At 35.2% G+C, this 26,882-nt stretch overlaps 1 non-coding gene across 1 annotated transcript; it reads right to left on the bottom strand.

Annotated features, from left to right (window-relative positions):
- Positions 1–3,304: 3,304 nt before the first annotated feature.
- LOC133813434 (small nucleolar RNA R71) lies at positions 3,305–3,411 on the bottom strand. Its single transcript, XR_009884446.1, has one exon. It is a non-coding gene; the product is annotated as a small nucleolar RNA R71 (small nucleolar RNA).
- Positions 3,412–26,882: the final 23,471 nt, after the last annotated feature.

The following is a 26,882-nucleotide window of genomic DNA, read 5'->3' as shown; positions in this document are numbered from 1 at the left end:
TACAGTCATTGCTGACCACTGGACCCTCTCCCTGCAACTGTTGTTTTTTAATTTGGCAAATACTAGGAGCTTAGGCATAAATGAACTGTTAGGGGAGAATATTTTGTGCTGAAAGTATAAACTTTTCAATATGTTGAATATTTAAGACAACTTGAATACTTAAAGAACATTTTGTTGTTGATGATAGTGTTGAATGTTTTAAACTAATTTGTGGATTGTTAATACAATGTTGAATGTTTTTACTTTTTGTTATTTGAAAATCAAGTTCATTCGATGATGCTAGTATATATTAGAAAGCTAATTTTAATTATATAAAAAAATTAAAATATAATAGAATAATTTAGTGTTATATAAATGAATATATAATGAGAATTTAAACTTATCTAAATATTAAAATAATACGAAAATTGTGTTTAATATCTATTACAATAACATTTTTTATGTAAAGAATTTTGTTATGCAAACTTCATTATATAACACAAAAAATGTGTTATACTAAAGTGTAGTATAACACAAAAAATGTGTTATATTAAAGTGTAGTATAACACAAATTTATAAGTATTGAAATGTGTTATATAATCGACTATAAATAATATAATTAAACACTTATCTATTTATTAAAATCACACAGAAAATGTGTTATCGTTGACAGTATAATAACACATCTGTATAACAATGATAAAGTGTTATGTAAAGTACCCTGACCTATGATAACATAGTTAGTCTTAACACACCAAAAAGTGTTATGGTATGTTTTGATAACACATTTTTGGTGTTATTAAAAGCATTTTTTCTTGTAGTGCCTGATTAGTGCTAAAAAATATCATTTTATAAATCTTAAAGTGTAAAATTAATTAAGTTTTAATTAATATTTTCATGGATTTATTGTCATATATTTTATATTTGAAAATATTAATTTTAATGTAATTTGTGTTTAATTTTCAGGAAATAAAATATATTTTTGACACAAACAAAAAGAAAGAAGAAAGAAAGAAAGAAATATAATTGAAAAATAATAATGATAAAGTGGTATTTTTGAAGGAGAAATGAGCCCAAAATGGAGCCCAAACCCAAGCAATGGCTGCTCCCCATGCTGCCACTTGGCAGTCCTCCATTCGGCCAGCCAAGCCACGCCAGCCGAGCCGAGCTGCCAGTCGCACCTGCCACGACTGACGCCTCCAGCCCAGCATCCAACCCATGCACGCCACCTGTTCCCTGTCGTCAGCACCTGTCCCCCACTTGCCCAACTACAGCCTGCCATGATCCCCACGCGCCTAACACACACGGCTGGCGCACTCAGCTACCGACCAGTCAGATGCTACCACGACGCCTGCCATGCTCCCCACGAGCCCGACCAGCCGCCTGCCACGATCAGCCTTTGTCTCCCACGGCTGAACACCATTTTCCCCACTTTGCACCTATTTTTCAGCCATTTTTCCCACTATATTGTACACTATTTTTCACATTTTGGGTCCTATTTTCTCTATAAATAGAGGACCAAATGTAGGGAAAAAATAATCAGATTGTGGAAGGAGAGTAGAGAGTATTGTTGGAGAGAAAAACAATTATTTTTCCTATTTTTCTTTTACATTTTTGTGAGTGAAAACAATGCCTATTTTAGGCTAAATTCTCTTATGGAAAGACTAGAGTGAAGTTCATGTTTAACATTATATTTTTAATATATTGATTCTTTATTTTGTTCTTCATTTCTATATATTTGTTACAATTAAATTTATTTTCTTCTAATTTTTATTCTAAATTTATTATTATCTTTTACATAAGTCTAGTCATGCTCTTCTTATGTAATTTAGGTTTTTAATTTAATTTAGGATATTTGTTATATTATATGCTTTTTACTGCATTCTGCCATTGGTATTTTGTCGCTCTAAAGTATATAATATGATAGGTTTTTAAAATTAGAAGTTAGTTAAAGAACATATTTTAAGGTGAGCTTTATTATATATATTTTCCAACTATAATTAATGGTGCAGAATTATAGTTGAGTATAATGAATCAATTTTATTAAAATATATATATGTTTGCATGAATGTAACTTAGGCCTTCCATATTTTCTTTCTGATTCTAATTCCTCAATTTTGTTTATTTAATGTTTATATTCTTTTCAAAGTTACATCATTTCAAACTTTATTATTTCTGATTTACTAATCTTCCTTTCTACTTGTATTTTACCTCTCTGTGGATACGACATAGCCCGATTACTACTGTGATCGCTTAGGAATTTATTGGGCGATATCAATTTTTGGCGCCGTTGCCGGGGAGGTAATTCTACAATTAAAGGTTTGCATAGTAAATTAATTTTTTTTTTCTTTCTATTTAAAAAGAAAGTAGTATAATTTTTAATCTCTCTTTTATTTTATTTTTCCTTATTAATTTTTATTTTTATTTATTCATTTTTTTAAATTTTATTTTTAGGTTTAGAATTTTATTTTCTAGATTTAGGTTTTTTTTCCGAAAAAAGCATAAAATTTTAAATCATAAAATTTAAAAAAAAAAAACAAACAAAAAAAGTATTGAGAACATTTGTGTAATTGTGGAAATTAGTAAAAACCAAACTTGTTCTGTCTTAGAAAAATTGGTTCTTAAATAAGGCCTGTGTTAGCATTACCCTCCAATATTTTCTAAGAACCCCGGGGAGTTCTAGAAAAGCTCTTGGGCCTAAAGTGGTACCTTGGCAGCCATTCCAATTGGCCTGGGAACATTTTTGGTGTATACTTATTACATTATTACACACTTGCGCTTATAATACTTACAAAATGAAAAAATATTTATGCCACGAAATAGAGACGCACTAGGGAGATTTGTGAGACAACAAGTAGAAACTTTAGAAAACTCTTCTAGTTCATCGTTTTCTTCCATTCGTTCAAACACTCCTGATTCACTGAGACTTCCTGAACCACCCACGATGGCTCATCAAGATGAAGTCCAACCAAGAGCGCTACAGGATTATTTACATCCTACGCGTACAGCCACACCTTCATGCATAATGTATCCCAACAATATGCCGAATTTCGATTTCAAACCCGGCATGATTAACCTCTTACCAACCTTCCATGGGTTTGAAAATGAGAGTCCGTACGTGCATATACGGGAATTCGAAGAGGTGGTGGCTACATTCAACAACCGAGTTGATGTCACCAACATTGTGAGATTGAAATTTTTTCCTTTCTCTCTCAAAGACAAAGCAAAAAGCTGGTTGTATTCCTTAAGGCCTAGATCTATCGGAACATGGGATGAAATGACAAAAGCATTCTTTGCCAAATATTTCCCGCCCCATAAGACTAGCAGCCTTAAGAGGCAAATCTCTACCTTCATCCAGAAAGACCATGAAACTTTCCATCAGGTCTGGGAGAGGTTTAGAGATTTGATAAATCAATGCCCACATCATGGGTACGAAAGCTGGTGTCTGATAAGCTATTTCTACGACGGTCTCACAACCGGACAAAGACAATTCATACAAATGATGTGTAATGGCAAATTCCTTCAAAAAGATCTCGATGAAGCTTTCGAGTACCTCGACGATCTCGCTGAAAAATCCTACACATGGAATGGACTGAGTCCTATGGACAAGCCATGATCAACTGGAATCTACCAATTAAGGGAAGATGACAACGTCAAAAGCCAAATTGAATCATTGAGACAACAATTTGAGGCTTTCAAATCTCAAGAAGGTAGAGGAATCCACATGGTTGCAAAGGTAGAGACACGAGATCCATGCTTCATCTGTGGAGGGACGGAACATCAACCGCAAGAATGCCCAACTCTTGGTGAGCTAAGAGGAGGAAATGAGGAACAATGCAATGCTTTAGGGGATTACAAGAAGCCTTATAACCCTTTCTCAAACACTTACAATCCCGGTTGGCGCAACCATCCAAATTTCAGCTGGAAGGATTCGAACCAAGCATCTGGAAGCCAATGGAGGTCTGAGCAGCAAAAACCACCAAAATCATACAATGCTCCGCAAAATAACATAAAGTCAAGTAATTCTCTTGAGAATACTTTGCAAATGCTTGCGCAAACTCAGATAGCCTCAACTCAAGAGCTCAAATCTTGTTTCACACAAATGGTAGAGGAAATGAAGGACATGAAAATCCAAATGACAAAGCTAAACACTACTTTGGCGATTCAAGAGCATGGGAGACTTCCTGCTCAACCTCTAATCCATAAAAAAGGGCAACACATGGCACAAGCCTCCACCTCTGCAGATACAAATTTCAAAGAGGTTAATGCCATCACTACTCGAAGTGGTCAAAGTACGGTTTCACCGTTAACTAAGACAACGAGTACGTCAATGCCCACTCCAGATGATGATGTGCCAATAAGCATTCCAGTAAAGGCACCCTTTCCTCAAGCTTTGAAATCCACTGGAAAGGTACTGGAAAATCATGGTGAGATCCTAGGCCTTTTAACACAAGTGAAGATCAACTTGCCATTGTTGCATGTGATCAAACAAGTGCCGGCTTATGCCAAGGTAATCAAGGATTTGTGCACCGTTAAAAGAAAGCATCATGTCAAGAAAACTGCATTCTTGGCAGAACAAGCTAGCACGGTAATTGACTGTAAGACACCGCTTAAATACAAAGATCCTGGTTGTCCCACCATCTCATGTCAAATTGGGGAGCAGGAATTTGGTCAAGCACTTCTAGACTTAGGAGCAAGTGTAAATCTTATGCCATATTCAATATACTTGCAATTAGTTCTAGGAGAAATCAAGCCCACATCTGTGGTGCTACAACTGGCTGATCAATTAGTTAAGAAACCTCGGGGAATAGTAGAAGACGTTCTGATTTAAATTGAAAAATTCTATTACCTTGTTGATTTTCTCATCTTGGACACTCAATCTGAAGTGAGTATAGAGTCCAAAATTCCCATCATTCTCGGTAGACCTTTCCTCGCAACAGCAAATGCACTCATTAACTGTAGGAATGGTCTCATGAAAATCTCTTTTGGGAACATGACTCTAGAAGTGAATGTTTTCCACATCGGCAAACAACCACCCGACAACAATGAGTGTTTCCAATCCTATCTGATCGATACACTTATTTCGGAAGAGGTCGAATTGAAATACACATCTAATCATTTTAATCACCTCTTCCAAATTTCAAAAAGTTCTGAGCCCGATGAGTCTGTAATCAACCCTGAAATCGTCAAACACTCACAGGCTAAAAGAACCATGTTTTGGAACCCAATCTTTGAGGAACTCCCTCAAGATCGAGAAACACCAAAACCATCTATTGAACAAGCTCCTCAACCAAAGTTGGCACAACTTCCCGAGGGTCTTAAGAATGTTGTCTTGGGAGCTGACAACACTTTTCCTGTCATAATATCCTCCAAGATCAATGCCACACAAGAGCGCCAACTCATCAATGTGTTGCAAGAACAAAGAGATGCATTAGGATGGATGATAGCTGACATCAAAGGTATTAGTCCTTTAATTTGCTCCCGTCACATTCAATTGGAAGACGGGGCTATACCGCATCGTGACCCTTAAAGAAGATTGAACCCAATGATGAAGGAAGTAGTAAAGACTGAAGTCTTGAAACTTCTGGATTCTGGCATAATCTATCCTGTTGCTGACAGTAAATGGGTTAGCCCAACTCAGGTTGTTCCCAAGAAATCTGGGGTAATAGTGGTACAAAATGAAAAAGGGGAACTTGTTCCTACCAAGGTCACAACTGGGTGGCCCATGTGCATTGATTATAGAAAGTTAAATGCAGCCACCCGCAAAGACCATTTTCCACTTCCATTCATCGATCAAATATTGGAACGTGTGGCAGGTCATCCTTTCTATAGTTTTCTTGATGGTTATTCAGGGTATTACCAAATCGATATTGCCTTAGAAGATCAGGATAAGACCACATTCACTTGTCCTTTTGGTACTTTTGCCTTCCAGCGTATGCCATTTGGCCTGTGCAATGCTCCAGCCACTTTCCAGCGATGCATGATGAGCATATTTAGTGATATGATCGAGAAATGTATGGAAGTATTCATGGATGATTTGACAGTCTTTGGAGATTCCTTTGAATCAAGCCTTCTCAATTTAGAGTCTGTGCTTAAACGTTGCAAAGAGAAAGGCTTGGTACTCAACTGGGAAAAGTGTCATTTCATGGTGCCATCAGGCATTGTCTTGGGGCATGTCGTGTCGGAACGAGGAATTGAGGTTGATCAATCAAAGATTGAACTCATATCAAAGCTGCCCACCCCCAAGATTGTTAAAGACATTCGATCTTTCTTGGGCATGTAGGATTCTATAGGAGGTTCATACAAAAATTTTCGACAATTGCTCGCCCTTTGTCAAACCTCCTAGCAAAAGATGTTGTGTTCAGTTGGACACCTGAGTGTGAGGAATCTTTCCGAACGCTCGTTGCAAAACTCACTTCTGCCCCTATCATTCAGCCACCAGATTGGAACTTACCGTTCAAAGTCATGTGTGATGCTAGCAATTATGCTATAGGGGCTGTCTTAGGTCAAAGAAGGGAAGGGAAGCCCTTCGTTGTTTATTATGCAAGTAGAACTCTTAACAGTGCTCAAGTGAACTATTCTACAACTGAAAAAGAGTTACTTGCTGTAGTATTCGCACTTGACAAGTTTCGTTCTTACCTGATTGATTCACCTATCACAGTCTTTACGAACCATTCCACCTTAAAATACCTCCTTTCCAAAAAGGATGCTAAGGCACGTTTAATTAGGTGGATCCTTCTGTTACAGGAATTTGATCTGACCATAAAAGACAAGAAAGGAGTTGAAAACGTGGTAGCGGACCACTTATCTCGTCTTGAATTTTCTGATTCCGCTGATGGCCCAGCCATTCGAGATGACTTCCCTGATGAACATCTCTTCGCGATCACTAAGTTGCCATGGTACGCTCATATCGTCAATTACTTAGTGACTGGCGAACTTCCAAATGCATGGAGTGCACAAGATAAACGTAAATTTTTGGTCGAGGTTCGTAACTTTTATTGGGACGACCCATATCTTTTCAAGTATTGCCCCAACCAAATTATGAGACGTTGCATTCCAGATGATGAAATTTTTAGTGTTCTGAACTTTTGTCATAATGAAGCTTGTGGTGGTCATTTTTCTATGAAAAATACTGCTGCAAAAATCTTACAGTGTGGTCTTTATTGGCCCACTTTGTTCAAAGACACTAACAATTTCTGTCGTTCATGTGAAAGGTGTCAGAAATTAGGTGCCCTGTCCTGACGACATATGATGCCATTAAACCCAATTCTTGTAATAGAAATATTCGATTGTTGGGGATAGACTTTATGGGACCATTTCCACCTTCTTCTGGCTACCTTTACATTCTCCTCACCATATAATATGTCTCAAAATGGGTGGAAGCTGTGCCTTGTCGAAATAATGATAACATAATTGTTGTGAAATTCTTAAAGGAAAATGTGTTATCTAGGTTTGGCACACCTCATGCTATCATAAGTGATCAAGGCACCCATTTTTCCAACTATTCTTTCGAGACCTTAATGCAAAAATATGGTGTAATTCATAAGGTTGCATTGCCTTATCACCCACAGAAAAATGGCCAAGCTGAGTTAGCCAATCGAGAAATTAAGCAAATCTTAGAAAAAATGGTTAATCCTGATCGCAAAGATTGGTACTCACGACTTCTCGATGCTCTCTGGGCATACCGCACTGCTTACAAAACTTAACTTGGTATGTCTCCTTATAGGCTAGTCTATGGTAAAGCCTGCCACCTTCCTGTTGAGCTAGAACACAAAGCTTATTAGGCAGTTAAAAGCCTAAATTTTGATCTCAAGGCGGCAAGACTCAATCGTAAGCTTCAGTTGTCAGAAATTGAAGAATTAAGAAATGATGCTTATGAAAACTCTAGGATCTACAAGGCTAAAATGAAAGCGGTTCATGACAAGCATATCTTAAGAAAAGAATTTGAGCCAAACCAATGAGTGCATCTTTATGATTCTCGTCTGCTTCCACCCTGGCAAGCTGAGATCAAGGTGGAATGGCCCATATGTTGTGAAATCTGTCTTTCCCAACGGTGCTGTTGAGGTCATAGACCCAACTGATGGGAGATAATTCAAAGTAAATGGCCAGTGACTGAAACACTACATAGAGAGGGTGACCCAGCCTGAAGAAGTCACTCTCGTGGAACCGGTTTACCAAGTCTGAGTAGTGTTCCAAATTGTTTGTACATAGGTTTGTTTTCTGTTTATTTCCCTTTTGTCAGTTTATTTTATTTGTTATAATTTTGTGTTTTCAGTTTTTCATGTTTTAGAGAATCAATATTCGCTCTACCACTCGACGCTCGCTATCCAGGTGTTCTCTTTCCCTGCTCTTTTACATTTATTATCTTTTGAGACATTGAGGACACTGTCAGATTTTGGTTGGGGGTGGTGAGCATATTCATGCACGTTCATGTTGATTTTTGTCATATTAATATTTTCACGGTCAAATTTTTTTAAAAAATTACTTATTTATTTTTGCAAAATGTTACTTTTGAGTCAATTTTTGTTATCTGTATTACTAAGAGTTTCTCTAGAGTTACCTAATGCACATGCCAATTGTTGTGGTAAGATGGTTGTTAGCACATATTTGCTTAGAAATTTGCCATGTTTAAGTAATTCATTCTTTTGAGAAGTGAGACTTGAGAAAACAACTTAAATTTTTATTGATTATTAGAAATGGTTATAATTATTTGGACAAGGTATTGTGGTATGAATGGATGATGTTTTAGGGATAATATTTTCTATAGACAAATCTTATTAGAGAGCCTTTTATTATGTTGTTCATGAAAAAGAAAATGAAAAAAAAAAGAAGAAGAAAATAAAAAAGCAGAAAAAAAATATATAAAAAAAATGGGAGAAAGACACAAGAGCAATATTTCTATCATTTTCAATTATGTTGTCTCTTGTGTCCAAAAAAAAAAACAAAGTGTGTTTATTAATTTCATGTTTTATTTTATGGCTCTTAGAATAAATGTGAAGATTGTCTATTTAACTTAAAATCCCAAAAAACTGGTTTTGTGGTACTCTTTATGGTGGTTGTCCAAATAGTTTATTTCATATCTTTGTTTCAATAATTATTTAAGAGTTTGTCCTAAATATATACCCATTTGATGAGTGCTTACTTATTTTCCAACTCCATGAGTGAAACCCTTAAACTTCAAATATTTTACTTGGCATAATTTCAAAGGCTTTATGTGCTATGGTTTGCGGTAAGAAGGTTCAAGTTTGGTGCACACACTCACAACTCTAGATTTATTCGAAGTAATTTTGATAACTCTTGTTGACTTGTTACTAACATTTTGTGTTAATACTTAAGTTCTTTTAATCATTTTGACCTGAAATATATTATGTTGACATTTCTTATTTCGCTTGCATTGCTAGAGACTAGCAATAAGCTGGTTAGGGGTTGTGATTAGTGCTCAAAAATATCATTTTATTAATCTTAAAGTATAAAATTAATTGAGTTTTAATTAATATTTTCATGGATTTATTGTCATATATTTTATATTTGAAAATATTAATTTTAATTTAATTTGTGTTTAATTTTCAGGAAATAAAATATATTTTTGACACAAACAAAAAGAAAGAAGAAAGAAAGAAATATAATTGAAAAAAAATAATGATAAAGTGGTATTTTTGAAGGAGAAATGAGCCCAAAATGGAGCCCAAACCCAAGCAATGGCTGCTCCCCACGCTGCCACTTGGCAGTCCTCCATTCGGCCAGCCAAGCCACGCCAGCCGAGCCGAGCTGCAAGCCGCACCTGCCACGACTGACGCCTCCAGCCCAGCATCCAACCCATGCACGCCACCTGTCCCCTGTCGTCAGCACCTGTCCCCCACTTGCCCAACTACAGCCTGCCATGATCCCCACGTGCCTGACACACGCACCTGCCGCCTGACACAAGCGCCTGACGCACTCAGCTACCGACCAGTCAGATGCTGCCACGACGCCTGCCATGCTCCCCACGAGCCCGACCAGCCGCCTGCCATGATCAGCCTTTGTCTCCCACGGCTGAACACCATTTTCCCCACTTTGCACCTATTTTTCAGCCATTTTTCACACTATATTGTACACGAATTTTCACATTTTGGGTCCTATTTTCACTATAAATAGAGGACCAAATGTAGGGAAAAAATAATCAGATTGTGGAAGGAGAGTAGAGAGTATTGTTGGAGAGAAAAATAATTATTTTTCCTATTTTTCTTTTACATTTTTGTGAGTGAAAACAATGCCTATTTTAGGCTAAATTCTTTTGTGAAAAGACTAGAGTGAAGTTCATGTTTAACATTATATTTTTAATATATTGATTCTTTATTTTGTTCTTCATTTCTATATATTTGTTACAATTAAATTTATTTTCTTCTAATTTTTATTCTAAATTTATTATTATCTTTTACATAAGTCTAGTCATGCTCTTCTTATGTAATTTAGGTTTTTAATTTAATTTAGGATATTTGTTATATTATATGCTTTTTACTGCATTCTGCCATTGGTATTTTGTCGCTCTAAAGTATATAATATGATAGGTTTTTAAAATTAGAAGTTAGTTAAAGAACATATTTTAAGGTGAGCTTTATTATATATATTTTCCAACTATAATTAATGGTGCAGAATTATAGTTGAGTATAATGAATCAATTTTATTAAAATATATATATGTTTGCATGAATGTAACTTAGGCCTTCCATATTTTCTTTCTGATTCTAATTCCTCAATTTTGTTTATTTAATGTTTATATTCTTTTCAAAGTTACATCATTTCAAACTTTATTATTTCTGATTTACTAATCTTCCTTTCTACTTGTATTTTACCTCTCTGTGGATACGACATAGCCCGATTACTACTGTGACCGCTTAGGAATTTATTGGGCGATATCAGTGCCATTTATTCCTTTAGGCTATTATTTTCCTAGGTTAGATAAAAGGGGAAGGAAGAAAAGAGAGGGTTGTTTTGCTAGTGGCTGCCGAATTTTAGATAGAGAGAAGGAGAGTGGACGTGAGAAGGAGAGGGAAGGAGAAAGAAAGGAAGAAGGAGAGAAAGAAGAAGGTTTTGTAAAAAAAATCTAGGTTTGTGCTATTGTTCCTCCTTGTAATTAGATTATCTACCCCTTTTTGTTTTCCTTTTTTCTTGATGACGAAGACCTTGTTTTTCTTGGATGGTTGTTGTCGTCTCTCTTCATGGGAGTTTCGAAAACCCTACGCTTGAGCAAGGGGTGATTATAGTTTTGGGTATTGGTCACCTTGTGTATTCTTGATTCTACAAATCAATAGAGGTAATGAATCCTTAGCTCTGTTTGTTTTTATGTTTTATTGGTTTATATGAATGGTGGTATGTTGATTTTGACTCTTTTGATGTTGGGTTGAAGGGTTTTGTTGATTGGATGCATGGAAGATTTTACCTAGGCGTGTGGCTATGATTTTATGTGATGTTGTGATTGATAAGGTTCATATGTTCATGATTATGAGGTTGGGGGTAGATTTTTAATTGAGGGTTTCGGCCTATGGGGTTTGAGGTATGTTGTGTTGTTTGATTTTTGTCACATATACATGTTAGAAAACATGCTAGGAATTTCATGGGTTTTGGAAAACAATAAGGGATGGGACCATGATGTGGGTTTCGGCCCTAGGGTATTTTGTAGCATGTTTATGCATGTTTGATCTTGAGATGAGCCTATGTTTTAAATGTCTATGTAATGTTAGAGATTCTTCTTAGATTGATAATATGATAATAGGTGCATGCTAGTGTTTGTGTTTGGATTTATGTTGTGAGTTTTGTGAAGTATGATGTAAAGATGAATTTTATTATTAAATATGCTTGCTGATTTTGTGTATAATTGGTGTGAAATTTGGTGAAATAATGATTTGCATGCATAAGTGATGTTCCAAATGCTATGTTGATTTTATGAAATTAAAAGGGTGTTTTAACTCACATTAAAATGATATTTTTACTCAAATTAATACCTACAGATTTTTTTATATTTTATGAAGAAAATATAAGTTTTAATTTCAAGTTTATGATTTTTGAGTGTTTAATATGTTGCTGAAAGTTTTGAGTAAAAATAAGAAGTTGTCTTTTAAATGAAAAGAAGTTTTTGTGTATGTTGAAATAAAATTATTACCCTAAACTATGTAAATATTAAAAATGGTATTTTCAAATGTAACCATGAGTGTTCATTTTTATAGATATGGTTTTTCTTTATTTTAATTAAGAAAAATATTGATATTAATTCACTTGTGATTTTTCAATAAATTAAATGTTAGCTGAAAGTTTAGTTTAATAATTTAAAAATAATTATTTGATCATCACTTATGAATTTATTCTACTTAAAATTTAGTCTTAAAATAATATAAATAAAATATATTTTTCCCACACCTAAAATAATATTTTTCTCACATCAAGTTTGTAATTTTATTAATTTAGATAAAATTGTTTTTTCCTAAGGAAACATGCTAATTATAAGTATTTTAAATAATTTCTAGCCTTTATTATTTCTATGTAATTTAAAAATAATAAATAGGAGTATTATTTATTATATTTGAAATGGCTAAATAAATTATTTTTTTGAAATAAAAATAATGTTGTAGATGTTTAATCAACTTAGTAATTTTAAAGAGATAAATAATGGTAAGAAAGTATTTTGTTAAATCCTTATTTTGAAAACAATAGAAATAAGTGCGTAGGAACTATCGTTTTTAACATAACTTTTTAACAACGTTCCCACGTATGCATGTCGCATGTAAATGCACTTTTACATTAAAAAATGTGTCTAATATTCAATCATATGATTTTTATTTAAAAACCATGTATGTACCATAGGTATAATTTGCATTATTTTTTTGGTGATTTTATGTGTAATTATGCCTATTTGGAAATTATTTGAGTAGTTTTCACCATGTGTGCATGGCCCATGCACACATGGGGTATATGAGTTGGGCACAAGAAAGTATTATGTGATGCTAAAGAAATGCTATTTGATTATGGTTATAGGCTCGTTGTGAAGTTTGTCAGTTTTTGCTTTGCTTGGACCCGAGGTAAGGAAGTTAGATAGAATTTTGTTTATTTATGCTGTGAAAAGTAATATTGGTTTGTATGAATTGAATGCTATGTACGATGATACGTTTTGCGATATGAAGTATGAAATGATATTTTATGATGATATGACATTGTTGATAAATCATGAAATTTTCCCTTGTGTTGATATGACTGGGATGTATGTGTTTGGATGTTGTATGATATGTAATGGTTGTTAGCGTGATGAACGCGACACAACGAAGGGGTTACTAAGGATATGAAGACGTAACCCGAGTTACTAAGGATGTAAAGACGTAACTCATAGGGCGGACCTGCCGAGGTTATTCAAGGACCAGAGATCCTGTTTACCTCAAGATGTGACATGGACAAGTTAGCAGGTCATGTTCACAAAGATATAATTGTGTTGCTTATGATGATAATGTTCATGACGATTATGTATATGATGATGATGCTTATGATGATAATGATTATGTTTATGATAATGATGGTTATGATGTATAATGATGTATGAACATGAATATGTTTTTGTGTGTATACTTGTGTGTTATTTGTACTTCCTTATTGGGCTTTTAGCTCACCCCATTAATGTTAGGAGTATGTCCTAAAAGCATGTAAAAGACATTTATTATTTCCATGAATAAATAAATACAATAGTCTATTATTGTTATATTTAGATTATTAAATTATTGTTTGAATAGTTTTTGTAAATATCAGAAAAATTCCATATTTATTATTGAGGATGTGATCTTGTATTAGTACGAGAGAATTAAGATCACATGAATGAATAAAAATAGTCAACAACAAATTGAAGTTATGGAATTCTTTAATTGGGGTTGTAAGTACGGTTTACTGAGTATCATGTTGATACAAATAATCTAGATTCAGATTATTGATGTGGTAAGACATCTCAGTAAAGGTGCTTTATATAATATGATTATATATGACAGGAACCGATATGAATAAAAGTCTTTATCCAAAAACCATTTAATAATAAAGATTTGTAATTCATATCATAAATGATGATCATTTATAGATCAACCTAAATCTTGAGTGTTCATGAACTCCTGTTTATGTTTATTAAATCTTTTGATTCATTCGTTAAAGTCTCTTCATAGAATGAGACTAATGACTTTTGTTTTGGAGATTTAATATCATGGATGGCTGGGAACATGTATCAACAATACGTAATCTAATCTTTCCTAATGGATCGTATATTGGTTCCCTTAAGGGTTAATTCTGGAATTGAATGATTTTGAGTTCAAATCTATAATTAGATTATAGATTAATTGCTCACTAGTGAATTAATGGTACTTAAGGAACAAGAAGTAAATTAGAAAGGTATAATGGTAATTCTTCCATTCTAATTTATGAACTAATTAATTAGAGGGTTGAACTATTGTAAGATGGTTATCAATGGATAGCTTAAAATAAGATTTCTGTAAAAGTACATCTATAACATAAAGAGTTCAATTCTGAATTTATAGTGGAGAAATATCATAATTAATAAATTAACTATAATGATTAAAGAGTTTAATTATTTAGTTTTAATTTATTAGAGCTTAATGTTATAGGTCCATGGTCCCCGAAATGGCTCAAACAAACACAGACAAAGATAAATACAAAAATGGGCAAAATGACTTACTTGATAAGTAAAATATTTTTCTATGCACTAAACATAATTATTGTATAATTATGTGTAATTAATTAATTGAGAATTAATTAAATATTTTATTTAACAAAAATATAATTAATTTTGAATTAATTTTTTTTTTGAGATTTTTTGGTATTTAAATAATGATGAAAATTGGAAAAAATCACATGCCTTCCCTGGCATGAGGTGGGCGTGTAGCACAGTGCACAGTCACTGTGCTACACGCACAAGAAGGTTCTAGAAGGATCTTGGTTCAACAATTTTAGTTATTTAAATATTAAATAAATAATGAGATATTTTAATATGATTAAAATATTATTATTTAAACAAAAATCTGAAAATTGATTAGTTATTTTAAATTGTTTAAAATAACTAATATTATTTATTTTTAATATATTGGATATATTAAATATAGGAGATCAGTTTTTCAGAGAGAAACTTTTAAGTGATAGAAAATATATCGTGAAATCTCCTTAAGAAAAAGAGAACAGTGCTATAAGCATAGGTCACCGTTCTTCACAAATTTAGGTCCAAACTTTATCAGATCCCATGTGTTGAGAACATCTGATAAATAGATCTTGCCTATTGTTTTGTATAATGAGCCCACACTCGTTCTTTGTGTGTTAAGAACATTTTGGAAGATCCTAGTGTGAGATCTCAAGGGTTTTTGCCATACAAAAAGATAGCAGCAAGGAAGGACTTTAGGTAATTTTCTATTCATCTCGTTGATTCAATATATATATATGTAGATGAAGAAGTAGATCTAGAAATCTTGTGGGGTTACATTAACAATTTTGATTGTTGTTCCGCTGCGTATAATCTCTGATTTGATCTATAAAAACCAACACTTACTTTCCCTTCCATGTAGCAAATTGGACTTCTCTTTGCCACACGTGGTGATGTGGGGAGTTCCAATGTTAGGGTGTGTATGGCGTAGGGTACCCTATGGGCGAGAAAACGATCAGCTTAACACCAAATTCTATAGAATAATGTTATGTTTATTTTTTAATTTTTCAGTGGAGTTGAACTTTGTTTATTTTAAAACATGGCATGAAAAACTATTATTTTATTTTTAAACTTTTGGGCCCAACTTGCATGTTTTAGCAAGGCCCCACTGGGATTTTTCATATAATAAATGGCTTTCTTCTATAAGTTTATGAGCATGTAAAAGTTTTACAAGTATTAGATTAGTGGGTTTTACAAATGGTATCAAAGATAGGTTGTCCATGGTTGCAAGGACCCTCCCCATACATGTTAAAGACAGGAAAATCTCACCTCACCGCATCGTAAGTATTTGTTTTATGTGCTATTACTTGTTTCTGTTTTATTTAATTTTATAGTTTCGTAACTGCAGTATAGTAAGATGCCTCCCGTTTTGAAAACTACTAAGAAACAACTACTCAAGGAAATCCGGGCAATACCCAAGTCTAGCTTGAGGAGGGACCTTACAATTGGAAGATTGTGGTGTTAAAGAGAACAATGATGGTTTGTGGTCGTATTCAAGGGATCATGAACAAAAGAGGAGCTTTGCTATGGCCCAGAGAGCAATATTGGGTGTTGAGGGAAGCACTGTCAATGTACTCTGAGGCCCTTCTCTAGTTGGACAAAGCATGGCACGATGTCATTCAAGATGACGTGGACTTTAGTACCATGGAATACGTAATCTACGATCTTATAGACAACTACGATTTTAGTCATGAGGAGCTGGTGTTGGTAATGACGGATGACGGAGAGATAGAGGAGCGTTTGGAGACAGTACGTGATTTGGAATTTTCCTTGGCAAGTCAGGAGGTAACTCATGCCATACCACGAGTGACCGCTAGGATGAGGGTGATGGCGAGCGCTCCCGACCACTTTCACATCCCAGAGGACGTCTTTGATTACAGCTCAGGAGACGAGTCCATAGTTGAGGACTAGAGTCCGTCGCGTAGATCGCTTCATGAAACGTTAATGAATAAGATGGGATTTTTTTAAAAGGACCCTAAGGATTTATGTTTTTGGTTATTAAACACTTTATGAATTGTTTGAATTCTTGCAATAATTTAGAACACTTTGAACGCTATGGTTTGATATTTTTCCTCTTGCAAACTCTAAATGATGCAGTTTTGAATGTATGATTTTCACGAATATCTATCCAACCATTATGCAAATTTCCTTCCTTGTGAATTTCTTTTGATGCCTTACAATATCATAATGTCGACTAGAGGAAGATGAGCCAAGGGAAGAGGAGGAGGCCAAGGAAAGGGTGTCTTCACAAGGTCTAAGGCCACGACAACCCCTGCCATAGGAATGTCATCAGTCCAACCTACAGCTCCAGCAGCACATCTATGGATCCGGCCGCAGAGGTAGCAAGGTTGAAAGAACAACTAAGACTGAGAGATGAGGAATTGGCACATGCCAGGAAAGTGCCCCAAACGCCCCAAGTGCCTCAAGTACCAGTGGTGCAGCCTCAGCCACCAACCCCACCACCTGCACCACCGCCTGTAACTTATGGGTTTTAGCCAGTGTATGGTCATTTTAGAAAACAAGCCCCACCAACCTTTGAAGGGAAAGCTAATCCCATAGTGGCAGAGGATTTGTTAAGATCGGTTGAGGCCATCTTCGAACATATGGAGTTAAATGATCGCCAGAGAGTCTCATGTGTAGTTTATTTACTCAAGATGGATGCACGAATATGGTGGGATGTAATTAAAAAGACCCATGATTTGAATGCCATGACTTGGGCAGAATTTGTCTAGGCTTTTAGCAAGAAGTATTATAGTGCGGTCGTGCTAGCAATCAAGGTGGATGAGTTTGTAACTCTGGTACAAGGAAACCTATCTTTCATTGATTATGCACAGAAGTTCGATAGGTTGGCAAAATTTTCTCCTGAAGTTGTGCCAACTGAAACTCTGCGAGTCCAAAGGTTCGTGAGAGGACTCATGTCGATGATCGCTAGGGATGTTATGATGACCAGTGCTGAAGTGATCAGTTATGCAGAAGTAATTGATAGGGCACTTGAAGCAGAATATTTGGAAGATCAGATATGGAAGGATAATGCTGCCAGAAGAGAGAACTACCGAAACGAGGGCTTCAATGAGGGTAACAAAAGGAAAGCTAATGAAGGGAAGAATAGTGGCACTGATAAGAGACCTAGACCCCGGCCACGAATAACAACAGTCACAACACTCAGAACCACCATAACAACCGCAACAATCTCTATAATGACCGAAACCGTGGAAATCACCAAGGTAACCGAGTAGAGCACCCCATCTGTCCTAAATGCTCGAAAAGACACCCGGGAGAATGCTAGGTCGACACCAATAAATGTTTTAAGTGCGGTCAGACAAGCATCTGAGGATGAATTGCCCACAATGGAAGGCGAGACAGAATAGTAACAGCAATCTGGTGCCAACACGGGTTTTTTCCTTAACTCAGAATGAAGCAGCCAACAACAACACCGTAGCCACAGGTCAGCTCCCTATATCTGGTATGATGTGTAGAGTCCTCATTGATTCTGGAGCGTCTTACTCTTATGTTTCCATGAATGTTATTGATAAGTTGAGTATGCCTTGCAAACTGTTTGAGCATAGCTTTAGTACAATGTTACCGTCGGGAGACATGATATTGTCAACTAGGTGGTTACTGTCAACGCCTATAATGATAAAGGGTAGGGAGTGCCCAGCCGACCTTATATAACTGAGTATACCAGATTATGATGTCATACTTGGCATGGATTGGTTATTTAAACATGGGGCAATGATAGACTGTCGAAAGAAGATTATATAGTTCATACCAAAAGAAGGAGAGGTCTTTTCCTTTAGAGGATAAGTAGCGAGTTTTTGAACACTCATAATATCGACACTAGAAGTACGGAATATGATGCAACATGGTTGTTCGACATTTCTGGCTAGTATGGTGGATAAATCCAAGGGGTCAGAGTTAAAACTAGAAAATGTGCATATTGTTTGTGAGTTCCCGAGGGTATTTCCCGAGGAATTACAAGGATTACCCCCAGATAGAGAAATTAAATTTGTGATCGAACTTGCACCAGAAACAACACCGATCTCTAAAGCACCCTGTTGAATTGCACCTGCGGAATTGAAGGAACTTAAGAACCAGCTATAGGAGTTGTTGGACAAGGGGTTCATAAGACCTAGCCATTCGCCATGGGGAGTACCAGTCCTATTCGTGAAAAAGAAGGACGGGAGCATGAGAATGTGCACCGATTATCGAGAACTCAATAAGGTCGCCGATTTGCATGCTTGAGCAAGGGGTGATTGTAGTTTTAGGGATTGGTCACCTTGTGTGTAGTGACCTAAATTTGCTAATAAGGCTTGGGGCCTTGATTAGCGTGCCTAGAGGGCAATAATTGTTATATTGTATTAATATATGTGAACTTAATGAATATATGATTAGAGTGCATGTTTAGGCGATTAAATATGCATGTGGGCCCCATTTGGTTGTCAGGGGCATATTTGTAATTTTAGCCCGTTGGGGGCATAAATGTGATATATGTGATATAACGGTGATATATTTGTGATGCACGTTCCGAGACGGTCCTAGGGAGTTGTTTAGCTAGAAAGTCACAACGGGGTCAAATACCCGGCTCGGGAGGAGCCTAGGGGTATTTCGAGAATATTATATCTTGAGTTTGGGAATTTTTGGGTAATGGTTAGTGACACTTTGGTAACCTAGGTAACTATAGGTAACTCTTGAGGATAGTAGTTTTAAGTGGAAAGTGGTATTCTTGCAAGGGATTAAGGAAAAGTCTAGAATTCCCTTGAGGGTTGGCTAGAGACTAAGTTGGAAAGGAGGGAAATTGGGTCATTTGGGCCTTAGGAGAGGATAGATTGGCTGAAGAAAGTCATATACGTTATTTTAATTAGGTATAAACTTAATACTTTATGTTGGAAGCTCAAAGGAACCAAGAAGCTAGTAGAGAAAGGTGGAAGTGAGCTGAAAATCTTTGAGACTAAGGAAAAGAATTCAAGGCTGAATTGAAGCAATTAGAATCAAGCATAGCCCAAGACTAATTCAGAGGTAAGGTGCCATATTTGATTTTTAGGTTTCCTTGCATGTTTTGAGAATTTAAGTTGTGTGCTGAAAGTTGAGTTTGAGGTTTAGTGACTGTGAAATTCAGATTGGGAATTAAGGGAGTCAAGCTTGGAATTGGGTTTTGAAGTGGCTCAAGGCTGAATTTTAGTTTGAGGTAAGAATTTCGTGCATCTCTGAAGTTTAATTTCTGGTTTGGTTTAGATTTTCTAAAGGGAGGTTTAAGTTTTATAAATGGTGGTTTAAGTTTTGTGAAATTGAAGCCACTAGGTGTATTTTGGGTTTGAATGTGTATCTAGGCTTGTTGTTGATATTTCTGAGTTATTAGATGGTCTATATGGGGTTTTGGATTGAATTTGGGACTTAGGTATGCATTGGTATTGATTTGGGAGTGTTTTGGCTCAGGAAAATGTTGGGGAAAAACCCAAATTTCTGGGTTCGTGTAGGGGCGCCGCGGCCCTGTTCTTCCGTGCCGCGGCACTAGGATGCATCAGGGGAAGGGAACCTCTCTGGGCGCCGTGGCCCCTATAGATTAGTGCCGCGGCGCTAGGCCATTTCTGGGCAAAGGAAAATTTTAGTTTTTAGGCTTTTGCCCAGGGGGCTCAGGGGATGCTTTCGCCACCTTGTGTGGGGATCCGGGAGGTCCTGAGAGTTCGGGGTTGGTTCCGAGAGATGTTTTTTAATTGGCTAGTAATGAGAGTGCTATGTATGTGTTGTGACTAGGTTCTCAGCGAGGCTCAGGTTAGAGGACCGTGCTCGAGGGTTCAGTGCTCAAGAAGCTCGGGACACAGGTAAGAAAGTTGTTGCACCCATAGAGCAAGGCGGGGCCCCATAGTTGTGTTGCAGGGCACGACCCTATATGATTATGTGTTTGGTGTAGCCCATTGATTATGTTAGTATATGTTTAAGTTATGTTTAATTGTGTTGTGTATGCATATATGTGAATGATTGGCAAGAGCCGGGAACGGTGAAGGCCCGGGACGGCAAGGGCAGGGAACGGCGAAGGCCGAGAAAGGCAAGGGGCCGAGAGCAGCGTCTAGCACGCGGAGTGCGAGTTGCCAGGGTAATACCCTAAAGGATACCTGGGATAACCTTACGGTGTAAACCTCAACCCAGGGCCTGGTAAAGCGCCTGGGACGGCATGGCCGTATGTGTTTAGTCTGTTGGCAAATTTGTTATATGTTGAGTGGTTCATATGCGTATGTTATCTTTTTATGTGGAGTTTTCTTGCTGGGCTTCGGCTCACGGGTGCTCTGTGGTGCAGGTAAGGGCAAGGAAAAAGTCAACCGACCATGAGTATGGAGAGCGTGAGGCGGCGCGTACATGTCTGGTCTGCCTGGCTGCCACGACCAAGGGTATTTTTTGAAGATGCTTGTAATGAACCCTATTTTGTCTTATAGTTGACTTTAAATATATTTTGAGTTGTAATATTTATAAACAGTATTTTGGGATCCCAAATGTTAAACGTTTTATGATTTCCAGTAAATGGAATTATTTTCAAAGTTTATGACTCTGTACATGGTTTAATTAGACGTTTGCCTTAAAACCTCAATTAGCGAGTTAAAAGCACATTTTAAACGCACTTAGTAACGGCTCTAAGGTAGTAGGGCGTTACATTGTGTATTCTTGATTCTACAAATCAAGAGAGGTAATGCATCCTTAGCCCTTTTTGTTTTTATGTTTTATTGGCTTATATGAATGGTGGTATGTTTTTTTACTATTTTCATGTTGGGTTGAAAGGTTGTGTTGATTGGATGCATTGAAGATTTTACCTAGGCATGTGGCTATGATTTTATGTGATGTTATGATTGATAGGGTTCATGTGTTCATGATTATGAGGTTGGGGGTAGATTGTTAATTGAGGGTTTCGGCCTATGGGGTTTGAGGTATGTTGTGTTTTTTGATTTTTGTGTCACATGTACATGTTAGAAAACATGATAGGAATTTCTTGGGTTTTGGAAAACAATAAGGGATGGGGCCATGATGTGGGTTTCAGCCCTAGGTATCTTGTAGCATGTTTATGCATGTTTGATCTTGAGATGTGCCTATGTTTTAAATGTCTATGTGATGTTTGGGATTCTTCTTAGATTGATAATATGATAATAGGTGCATGCTAGGGTTTGTGTTTGGATTTATGTTGATTGAGCATGTAGGTTATTGTATGAGTTTTGTGAAGTATGATGTAAAGATGAATTTCATGATTAAATATGCTTGCTGATTTTATGTATAATTGATGTGAAATTTGGTGAAATAATGATTTGCACGCATAAGTGATGTTCCAAATGCTATGTTGATTTTATGAAATTAAAAGGGTGGTTTAACCCACACTAAAATGATATTTTTACTCAAATTACCTACAGATTTTTATATATTTTATGAAGAAAATATAAGTTTTAATTTCAAGTTTATGATTTTTGAGTGTTTAATATGTTGCTGAAAGTTTTGAGTAAAAATGAGAAGTTGTCTTTAAATGAAAGGAATTTTGTGTGTATGTTGAAATAAAATTAATACCCTAAACTATGTAAATATTAAAAATAGTATTTTTAAATGTAACCATGAGTGTTCATTTTAATAGATATGATTTTTCTTTATTTTAATTAAGAAAAATGTTGAGATTAATTCACTTGTGATTTTTAAATAAATTAAATGGTGGCTGAAAGTTTAGTTTAATAATTTAAAAATAATTATTTGATCATCACTTGTGAATTTATTCTACTTAAAATTTAGTCTTAAAATAATATAAATAAAATATATTTTTCCCACACCTAAAAATTATATTTTTCTCATATCAAGTTTGTAATTTTATTAATTTAGATAAAATTGTTATTTCCTAAGGAAACATGCTAATTATAAGTATTTTAAATAATTTCTAGCCATTATTATTTCTATGTAATTTAAAAATAATAAATAGGATTATTTTTTATTATATTTTAAATGGCTAAATAAATTATTTTTATGAAATAAAAATAATGTTGTAGAGATTTAATCAACTTAGTAATTTTAAAGAGATAAATAATGGTAAGAAAAATATGTTGCTAAATCCTTATTTAGAAAACAATAGAGATAAACGCATAGGAATTATCGTTTTTAACGTCACTTTTTAACAACGTCCCCACGTATGCATGTTGCATGCAAATGCACTTTTACGTTAAAAAATGTGTCTAATATTCAACCATATGATTTTTATTTAAAAACCATGCATGTAACATATGTATAATTTACATTATTCTTTTGGTGATTTTATGTGTAATTATGCCTATTTGGAAATTATGAGTAGCTTTCACCATGTGTGCATGGCTCATGCACACATGGGGTATATGAGTTGGGCACAAGAAAGTATTATGTGATGCTAAAAAAAAGTTATTTCATTATGGTTATAGGCTCATTGTGAAGTTTGTTAGTTTTTGCTTTGCTTGGACCTGAGGTAAGGAAGTTAGATAGAATTTTGTTTAATTATGTTGTGAATGGTAAGATTGGTTTGTATGAATAGAATGCTATGTATGATGATACGTTTTGCAATATGAAGTATGAAATGATCTTTTGTGATGATGTGACGATGTTGATAAACCATGAAATTTCCCTTTGTGTTGATATGACTGGGATGTATGTGTTTGGATGTTATATGATATGTAATGGTTGTTAGTGTGATGAACACGACACAACAAAGGGGTTGCTAAGGATATGAAGACATAACCCAAGTTACTAAGGATGTAAAGACGTAACTCATAGGGCGAACGCGCCGAGGTTATTCAAGGACCAGAGATCATGTTTACCGCAAGATGTGACATGGACAAGTTAGTGGGCCATGTTCACAAAGATATGATGATGATGCTTATGATGATAATGTTCATGATTATTAAGTATATGATGATGATGCTTATGATGATAATGATTATGTTTATGATAACGATGGTTATGATGTATAACAATGTATGAATATGAGTATGTTCTTGTTGTATACTTGTGTGTTATTTGTACTTCCTTACTGGGCTTTTAGCTCACCCCCTTACTTTCCCTTCCAGGTAGCAAATAGGATTTCTTTTTGGCCCACGTGGTGATGTGGGGAGTTCCAACGTCAGAGTGTGTATGGCGTGGGGGTACCCTATGGGCGAGAAAACGATCAGCATAATGCAAAATTCTAAAGAATAATGTTATGTTTATTTTTTAATTTTTCAGTAGGACTTGAACTTTATTTATTTTAAAACATTGCATGAAAACTATCATTTTATTTTTAAACTATTGGGCCCAACTTGCATTTTTTAGCAAGGCCCCACTGGGATTTTTCATATAATAAATGGCATTCTTCTATAAGTTTATGAGCATGTAAAAGTTTTACAAGTATTATATTAGGGCGGTTTACACAAAGCAAGGACCTTTCTCACCCTTAAACTTGTTTGGGTTGGTTTTTGGACCCAAGGATGTCTCATTACCCTCTTGTATTTTCCTTTGTTTTTGGGATGTTTTGGTTGTGACACCACATTTTCTTTGGAATCCTTTCCACTAGACCCCTCTACAAGTTTATCTCTACATATCGATTACTCCTCGATTCGAACATGCTTTTGGATTTCCTCCAAAGAATAATCCTCATTTTTATGAAGGATTCTTTTCCTATAGCCCCTCCAAGTTGGTAGTAATTTTGCCAATATAGCACTAACTTGAAAGGCCTCGGGAAGCTCAATCTTCAAAACTTTCAACTTGTTAACAATTATTTTCAATTCATGTATTTGAGGAAGAATAGGTTTATCACCAAAAAACTTGAAATCAATATATTGAGAAATCAAAAGCTTTTTGGTACCTTCCTCTTCCGCCTTGAATTTTGTCTCAAGTGCATCCCATATTTCCTTTGTCAACTTGGTCTCGGTGTAGAGGTCATAGAGCCTATCGAAAAGGGCATTGAGGATATGACCCCTACAAAGGAGATTTTACTCCTCCCTCTTACTTCTTTTCTCCACCACCTCGGCAGTGTCCTTGTCGGATGGTGTTGGGAGAGTTTCAAGGGTGGACTCTAGGTTGTAGGCGATCTTGAGAGTGGTCAAGAGAAATCTCACCTTGTCTTGCCATCTAGTGAAATTGGATCCATCAAACCTATCCAACCTCACTAGGTCTTGATTCATGATTTTGATAGTCTCATCTTCCATTGAAACAAAGAAGGGATAAGCTTTTGAATGTTAGGAAAAAATAGATTGCCTCAATGGAATTAGTAAAAAGACCTTACAACTCTAAGCAAAATATATAAATAAACAAGATTGATTTAAATTATGTTACAACTCTATGACTGAAAAATACCAATAGAATAAGAAGAAGAGAATAGAAAATTACAACTTTAAACAAAAGATACAAATAAAGAAATAGTGTTTGTAACAAAAGAAAAGAAAGGATTACAACTCTAAACAAACATACAAGTAAATAGAGAAAAAGAATAAGAAGATGAAAAGCAATAGAATAAAAGGAAAGGGCAATAATAATAAACAAAGAACTCTCACTCACACAACCAAAGTGAAGAGTATTGGGAATCACCAACTTGAACAAGGTTTGAAACCTTTGTCCAAAATCTTATTTCCCCCAAACTCAAGCACTAAGGGATTTCTCTCTATTCTGGGAATAGCTTTATGGAATTATCAAGCCTCTAGGTGTTTTCTAGCCAAGTGCTCTAATGGATAGAAAAATTGTGTCTTACAAGTGAGCAATAGGCTTCGATTTATAGAGTTTAGAGACACCCTTTGAATTTCAAATTCCACCAACCCCCATGTTTGTTAACAATGATTAATTGGATGTTTATGGAATTAAAAATGAGATTTGGGAGTTATTAGTGTTTTTGGAGCCATTCAAAAAAGGTTGGAAAAGCTGAAATTTTTGGCAGTCAGCCACACTAGTCGCGCCCAAGAGTATCAGTGGTCGTAGCCACAAGTCTATGTCCCCCAGGCCGCAACCACCAGTACTCCTGGTCGCGGCCACTGCCCAATTTCAGCACACAAATTGTGTTGTTTTTCCAAACAGTTCCAAATCATTCCCAATTGATTTTGTAACTCCCAAACACATTATTGGGGTTAAAACCAAGTCTCCAACATCTATTTTACTTATGGCTTTAAGAAATTCAACTCAAAATTGTGTAACAACGAATCTACACAATAATGGCCAATATTTTGAAATTACAAATTTCTAACACCAAATATGTTACATATTTGAATATTCACATATATCTAAATATTGTAACTCTTTTTTATATGTTACAATATGTGACACTCTCTGTCACATTTATTTAATCTAAAACATTATATTATAAAATAATATAACATGAACTATGGTGCTCGAATAACCTCGGTGCGTCCACCCTATGAGTTATGTCATATCCTTCGTAACTCCTTTGTTGTGTCGTGTTCAGCACGCTAACAACCTAATGTTTTTCATACAACATATAAGTAGTTATACAACAACTCATATCATAACATTGTAGCTCATACTTTTCATAACACAATAGCTTACCATAGCTCATACTTTTCATAACACAACAGCTCTTGCAACATATTAGCTCATACTTTTCATAACATAATTCATAGAAAATTCTAGCTAACTTCCATACCTCAGGTCATAGAAAAAATAAAGTGTTGGTACTTCACAACGAGCCTATAATCACAATCAAATGTTTGTCTTAATATCAAGTAAGATTACACATGCCCAACAAACATACCCCACGTGTGCATGGGCCATGCACGTGTGGCACAAGTTGCACCACACTATAAACATTCAATAATTTCACATAAAATCTTAAAAGAATAACCCCAATTCTATTAAGTAATCCTTAATGGTTACAAAACAAGAATCATACACTTAATCAAATGGCGTATATTTGAACATAAAACTTAGTTTTCATTTGAAAGAATTATTTCATTTTAGTTTTCATTTACAAAGTATGTATCCCATTTACCAATTTAAATTAAAATAAGATAAAACAAAAAGTGTAGTAACCCATTTTCTATTTCATTTCTCATAAAAATAATAAATTCATCCAAAATTAATTATTAGTAAATAATTTAACATAACTATTTATGATAAAACAATCTTTGGTACTCACTCCCTTTGCCAAATGGTTAAATAAAAATTACCCATTTAACTTTGTTTAAAAAAAAATATCTCTATGTTACCACATTTTCATAAATATCATAATT

This window comes from Humulus lupulus, chromosome 1 (assembly GCF_963169125.1).
Source record: "Humulus lupulus chromosome 1, drHumLupu1.1, whole genome shotgun sequence".
Lineage (NCBI taxonomy): Eukaryota > Viridiplantae > Streptophyta > Magnoliopsida > Rosales > Cannabaceae > Humulus > Humulus lupulus.
Note: the sequence above shows the minus strand (reverse complement) of the source record. Positions and strands in the feature narration are given on the sequence as shown.